Below are 7,509 nucleotides of genomic sequence, written 5' to 3' on the forward strand. Positions count from 1 at the left end.
CCTGAAGGAATACTGCTGAAATCACCTGGACCACGAGGCCTCATGGCCTCCCTCTCTCCATGTTCCTGACTGTAGACCATCTCTATCTACCGAGCAATGTCAACTAGCTCATCAAAAGTAGCACCAGATACTCTCTCCCGAGTCATAAGTAACCGTAGCTGATATGTAAGGCCATCAATGAATCTCCTAATCCTTTCACTATTAGTGGGAACCAACCAAACTGCATGACGAGCCAACTCAGAATATCTTATCTCGTACTGCGTCACAAATATGCCATCCTGACGTAACTGCTCAAACTGTCTGCGCAGCTCTTCTCTACGAGACTGCGGCACAAACTTCTCCAAAAAGAGAATGGAGAATTCCTGCCATATAAGTGTTACTGCACCGACCGGCCTGCATCTCTCATAAGCCTCCCACCATTTGAAGGCAGCCCGAGAAAACTAAAAAGTAGTGAACGAGACTCCATTGGTCTGAAAACCCGATGTCTGAAGCATCCGCTGGAATGTATCCAGAAAATCCTGAGCATCTTATGACTCAGCACCACTAAATGATGGATTTCGAAGCCTCCCAAATCTCTCAAGTCTCCTCTACTCATCATCTGTTATAACGAGGACTACCGGGGCCTGAACAGCTACAGCCGGCTGGGCTGGTAGTGCTCCCGGTATCTGAAATCCATGTACTACTTGATCTAGAGTACGGACAATAGGGGTATGAGTACATCCCCCGGCCTGAGAAGTGACAGGTGCGTCCTGAGCCGAAACCACCTAAGCAAGGCCAGTACAAACTATCAATATCTGGGCCAAAGTCTCTTGAAGGCTTGGAATCTCAATAGGCACAGCTGGTGCCTGAGCTGGTCTTGTCGGCTCAACTATATCTGGAATCGGCTCCTAAGCTGGAGCAATTGGTGGTGCTACAGGTGCTGCTCCAACTGTTGTACGAGCGGCACCTCGACCTCTACCTCGACCCCAACCTCTACCACGGATCCGGCCTCTCGTGGCCCTAACTGGTGGCACTGGTGGCTGACCGTCCGATCCGATAGTACGTGTTCTCACCATCTGTAAGAGAATAGAATAACGGCATTTTAGTTTTCCAGAATCAACAAGTTCGCACGATAGAATACAAGAAAGTAAAATTTTCCTAAGGGTTTGGCAGTCTCTCGAAGAAAAGTACAAACGTCTCCATACCGATCCGCAAGACTCTACTAAACCTGCTCATGACTCGTGAGACCTATGTAACCTAGGCTCTGATACTAACTTGTCCCGACCCAAAATCTCTCCCGTCATGATGACACCTATCTCAATACTAGGCAAGCTGACATCATCAATAACTCATAGTATCTTTTAAATACGGAAAACATCATAATTAAGTTTAAGAGAAAATCCCACAAATACTGGGTAAAAGTATATAAAATCCCAAAACCCGGTGTCTCTAAGTACATGATCATCTATATGTTACAAATCTGGAAAACACGGTCTATAATAGTTGTTAGTTTACAACTATGTATATAGTGTAGTCTTGTCCCACATTGGAATATGAGTAATATGTCCTTGTATAGTATAGCTATAAATAAGGACCTCTTGTATTGTATTAAACATCCAATATCAATAACATATTTTCTCCTGTACTTTCTCACATGGTATCAGAGCAATTATGAGAGATTTATCATTGTGGATAAATTCTAGCGATTCTGGGAAGAGAAATTAAAGTCTTTTTCCAGCGACTCTTTTTTAAGGTTGTTTTGCGTCTGCTTCGTCTCCGTCAGTGTTGTGCAAAATCCAACACTACCACAAGATTTGTCACTGTCCAGCGACAAAATCCCAGTGAAAATCTTGGGCAGCAGCCTCCTCACACGCCTCCACACGCCACCAAAAGCCCACGCGCGTGAGCTCACGCGCCGGCGCGTACGACCACTTCCGGCCATTTTTTGAAAAACTTCCTTCAGAACAGTTGGGTTGCCTGGTAGTTCTGATCCTACCCCTACTATTTTCATTTCATTTTGACCAATTTGAGTTTTTTCCGGTAGCTACAGTACTATTCCGACAGCTACAATACGATTCCGGCAGCTACAATATTTCATTATTCTGTTTCTGTGTTTCCTTACTCTGTTTTAGTGGATTACAATTGATTCTTTCTCTTATTTGATAATAATTTGCAACAATGTCTTTGGGATTTGATATTTTTGCGTCTAGAAACATGAGTTCTAGAAGCTCTAGTGCTATTATTACCTCGAAACCTTTAATGAGAGGTTCAAACTACTTAACTTGGGCTTCATATATCGAGTTGTGATGTAGAGGCCAAGGTGTTCAAGATCATCTAATCAAACAGTCTAGCGAAGGAGATGAAAAGGCAATAGCACTTTGGGCAAACATCGATGCTCAGTTATGTAGCATCTTATGTCGATCTATTAATTCCATATTGATGCCCTTGTTTCGTCCATTCCAGACATGTTATTTGGTTTGGGAAAAGGCACACACCTTATACACTAATGACATATATCGCTTCTATGATATGATATCGCGAATGACAAACTTAAAGAAGCAGGAATTAGATATGTCTACTTACTTGGGTCAAGTATATGCAGTCATGGAGGAATTTGAGAAGTTGATGCCAGTTTCTGCTAGTCTTAAAAAACAACAAGAGAAGCGACATAAGATATTTCTCGTTCTTACCCTCGCTGGACTTCCTAATGATCTTGATTCAGTACGCGACCAGATTTTGGCTAGTCCGACTGTCCCGACAGTTGATGAATTATTCTCTCAATTACTCCGCCTTGCTGCAGCACCAAGTCACCAGTGATCTCATCACAGATACTTGATTCCTCTGTTCTTGCATCCTAGACAGTGGATGTTCGGGCATCTCAAACTATGGAGCATAGACGAGGAGGAGGTTATTTTGGAATATCTAGACCCAAGTGTTCTTATTATCACAAAATTGGACACACTCGTGAAATGTGCTATTCCTTACATGGTCGTCCACCCAAAAATGCTTACATTGCTCAGATCGAGACTCCATGTAACCAGTGATTTTATTTATCTAAAGAAGAATATAATGAACTCCTTCAGTATCGAGCAAGTAAGCAAACATCTCCACAAGTAGCCTCAGTTGCTCAGACTGATACTTCTGTTACTGGTAATTCTTTTGCTTGTGTTTCCCAGTCTAGCAGTCTTGGCCCATGGGTCATGGACTCAGGCACTTCTGATCACATCTTTGGTAATATATCACTTTTGTCAAATATTATATATTCACAGTCTCTTCCCACTGTTACTTTAGCCAATGGGTGTCAAACTAAGGAAAAAGGAGTTGGACAAGCTAATCCCTTATCTTCTATCACCCTAGATTCCATTCCTTATGTCCCTGATTGTCCTTTTAGAATTGCAATTATTAGTCATTTGACTCGTGCCCTCCATTGTTGTATATATTTTACTGACGATTCTCTTATTATGCAGGACCGCAGTACGGGACAGACATTTGGTACAGGACGTGAATCAGAAGGCCTTTACTACCTTAACTCACTCAGTCCTTCCACAACATGTCTAGTTACAGATCTTCTAGATCTAATCCACAGACGTTTAGGACATCCGAGTTTATCCAAACTTCAGAAGATGATGCCTAGTTTATCTAGTTTGTCTACATTAGATTGTGAGTCGTGTCAGCTTGGGAAACATACCCGAGCCTCCTTTCCACGTAATGTTGAGAGTCATGCAGAGTCTGTCTTCTCCTTAGTTCATTATGATATATGGGGTCCTAGTAGAGTCAGTTTAACCTTGGAATTTCGTTATTTTGTTAGTTTCATTGATGATTATTCAAGATGTACTTGTCTTTTCTTAATGAAAGATCGTTCTGAGTTATTTTCTATATTCCAGAGTTTCTGTGCTGAAATCAAAAACCAATTTGGTGTTTCTATTCGTATTTTTCGCAGTGATAATGCCTTAGAATATTTATCTTCTCAATTTCAGCAGTTTATGACTTCTCAAGAAATTATTCATTAGACATCTTGTCCTTATACCCCTCAGCAAAATGGGGTTGCTAAGAGAAAGAATAAGCACCTTATTGAGACTGCTCGCTCACTTCTAATTGAATCTCGTGTTCCGTTGCATTTTTAGGGCGATGCAGTTCTCACAGCTTGTTATTTGAGTAATCGGATGCCTTCATCTCCCATCAAGGATCAGATTCCGCATTCAGTATTGTTTCCCCAGTCACCCTTATACTTTCTTCCACCTCGTATTTTTGGGAGCACGTGTTTTGTTCATAACTAAGCCCCTGGGAAAGATAAGTTAGCTCCTCGTGCTCTCAAGTGTGTCTTCCTTGGTTATTCTCGCGTTCAGAAGGGATATCGTTGTTATTCTCTAGATCTTCGTAGGTACCTTATGTCAGCTGACATCATATTTTTTTGAGTCTAAACCTTTCTTTACTTCTGCTGACCACCATGATATATCTGAGGTCTTACCTATACCGACCTTTGAGGAGTTTACTATAGCTTTTCCTCCACCTTCGACCATAGAGGTTTCATCCATACCAACTGTTGAGGAGTCTAGTGTTGTTCCTCCTAGTTCCCCAGCCACAGGAACACCATTCTTGACTTATCATCGTCGTCCGCGCCCTACATCAGGCCCAACTGGTTCTCGTCCTGCACCTGACACTGCTCCTATTGCGGACACTGCTCCTAGTACACCGATTGCACTTCGAAAATATATATGAACCATACTTAACCCTAATCCTCATTATGTCGGTTTGAGTTATCATCGTCTGTCATCTCCCCATTATGCTTTTATATCTTCTTTGTCCTCGGTTTCCATCCCTAAGAGTATAGGTGAAGCGTTGTCTCATCCAGGATGGCGACAAGCTATGAGTGACGAGATGTTTACTTTACATACAAGTGGTACTTGGTAGCTTGTTCCTCTTCCCTCAGGTAAATCTACTGTTGGTTGTCGTTGGGTTTATGTAGTCAAAGTTGGTCCCGATGGCCAGATTGATCGACTTAAGGCCCGTTTTGTTGCCAAAGTATATACTCAGATATTTGGGCTCGCTTACAGTGATACCTTATCTCTCATGGATAAAGTGGCTTCAGTCCACCTTTTTCTATCCATGGCTGCAGTTCGTCATTGGCCCCTCTATCAGCTGGACATTAAGAATGCCTTTTTTACGGTGATCTTGAGGATGAGGTTTATATTGAGCAACCACATGGCTTTGTTGCTCAGGGGGAGTCTCGTGGCCTTGTATGTCGCTTGCGTCGGTCACTTTATAGTTTAAAGCAGTCTTCTCGAGCCTGGTTTGGTAATTCAACATGGTTATCCAGGAGTTTGGCATGACTCGTAGTGAAGCTGACCACTCTATGTTTTATCGGCACTTTGCTTCAAGTCTCTGTATTTATCTGGTAGTCTATGTTGATTATATTATTATTGCTAGCAATGATCAGGATGGTATTACCAATCTGAAGCAACATCTCTTCCAACACTTCCAAACTAAGGATCTAGGCATATTGAAGTACTTTCTAGGTATTGAGGTTGCCCAGTATAGCTCGGGTATTGTTATTTCTTAAAGAAAATATGCTTTAGAGATTCTTGAGGAGACAGGGATGATAGGTTGCAGACCTATTGACACTCCAATGGATCCGAATTCTAAACTTCTGCCAGGACAGGGGGAGTCACTTAGCGATCCTGTAAGCTATAGGGTTGGAAAATTAAATTATCTCACAGTGACTAGACCCGACATTTCTTATCCTGTGAGTGTTGTAAGTCAGTTTATGAATTCTCCCTGTGATAGTCATTGGGATGCAGTTGTCCGCATTATTCGGTATATAAAATTGGCTCCAGGCAAAGGGTTACTGTTTGAGGATCGAGGTCATGAGCAGATCGTTGGATACTCAGATGCTGATTGGGCAGGATCACCTTCTAATAGACGTTCTACGTCTGGATATTGTGTTTTACTAGGAGGCAATTTGGTGTCCTAGAAGAGCAAGAAACAGAATGTAGTTTCTCGGTCTAGTGTAGAAGCAGAATATCGAGCAATGGCTATGGAAACATGTGAGCTAGTCTGGACCAAATAATTGTTCAAGGAGTTAAAATTTGGTGAAATCAGTCGGATGGAACTTGTGTGCGATAATCAATCTGCCCTTCATATTGCATCAAATCCGGTGTTCCATGAGAGAACTAAATACATTGAGATTGATTGTCACTTCGTCAGAGAAAAGATACTTTCAGGAGAGATTGCTACAAAGTTTGTGAGGTCGAATGATCAACTTGCAGACATTTTCACCAAGTCTCTTAGTGGTCCTCATATTGGTTATATATGTAACAAGTTCGGTACATATGATTTGTATGCACCAGCTTGAGGGAGAGTTTTAGTTTACAGCTATGTATATAGTGTAGTCTTGTTCCACATTGGAATAGGAGTAGTATGTCCTTGTATAGTATAGCTATAAATAAGGACCTTTTATATTGTATTGAATATCTAATATCAATAACATATTTTCTCCCGTACTTTCTCACAATAGTTTGAGGCCAAATACAATAAAAAAAGAGATAGGGAAGGAGAGACAAGGACTGTGAAACACGGCAGCTACCTCTGAATCTCCGGGAAATCAACCGTGCAAAAGAATCAACACCCACTATGTCCGAGATCACATGGATCTGCACACGAAATGCAGGGTATAGTATGAGTTCAACCAACTCAGTAAGTAACAATAATAAATAAAGAACTAAAAGTAGTGACGAGCTTCACAGCTATGTCCAAATACACTAATTTCCAACATGAAAAGGTAGGCATGCTTTCAAGTTCAACATTTAAAACTCCACAAAAATTTCATATCAGATTTGACTGAAACATAAATAATGTCTTTAAGAGTTTTTCCAAAACAGTGATAATGACAGCTGAAATGTAACAATAATGGAATTAATGCATCCTCTAAGAGTAACAGTCACTCAGTCATCCCATTCACTCCACCTTCACAGTCACTCTTTTCTCACAGTCACTCATTCCTCACAATAACTCAGGACTCGGCACTTGCACTTAGTAGGTACCTACACTCACTGGGTGTGTGTGCAGACTCCGAAGGGGCTTCTTCTGCCCAAGCGCTATAACAAGCCAATCATGGCATAAATCAATAAAATATGTTACGGCGTGCAACCCGATCCCATAAATATCTTCACAATTAGGCCCTTGGCCTCACTCAGTCATCAACCTCTCCAGTCTCTCGGGCTCTCAGAAATCGTAATAAGCAGCCCAACAACAATAATATGATGCATCAATAATGAACAAGAGAGACTGAGATGTAATGTGCAAGTAAAACTATGATTGAGTACAAAATAGTAATTTAACAGATAATTCAACATGTACACGACCTCTGTGGGTCCCAAAAGTGTCAACACATGGTTTAAACATAATTTATAGTTCAATTTCCTCAATAAATGAAAAAATGTATGGGTAACAACAATTTATTCAACTACACAGATCCATGGAATTGACCAAGTCATAATTCCTACGGTGCACGCCCACACGCCCGTCACTTAG

The sequence above is a fragment of the Nicotiana tabacum genome, chromosome 4, assembly GCF_000715075.1.
Source record: "Nicotiana tabacum cultivar K326 chromosome 4, ASM71507v2, whole genome shotgun sequence".
Classification (NCBI taxonomy): domain Eukaryota; kingdom Viridiplantae; phylum Streptophyta; class Magnoliopsida; order Solanales; family Solanaceae; genus Nicotiana; species Nicotiana tabacum.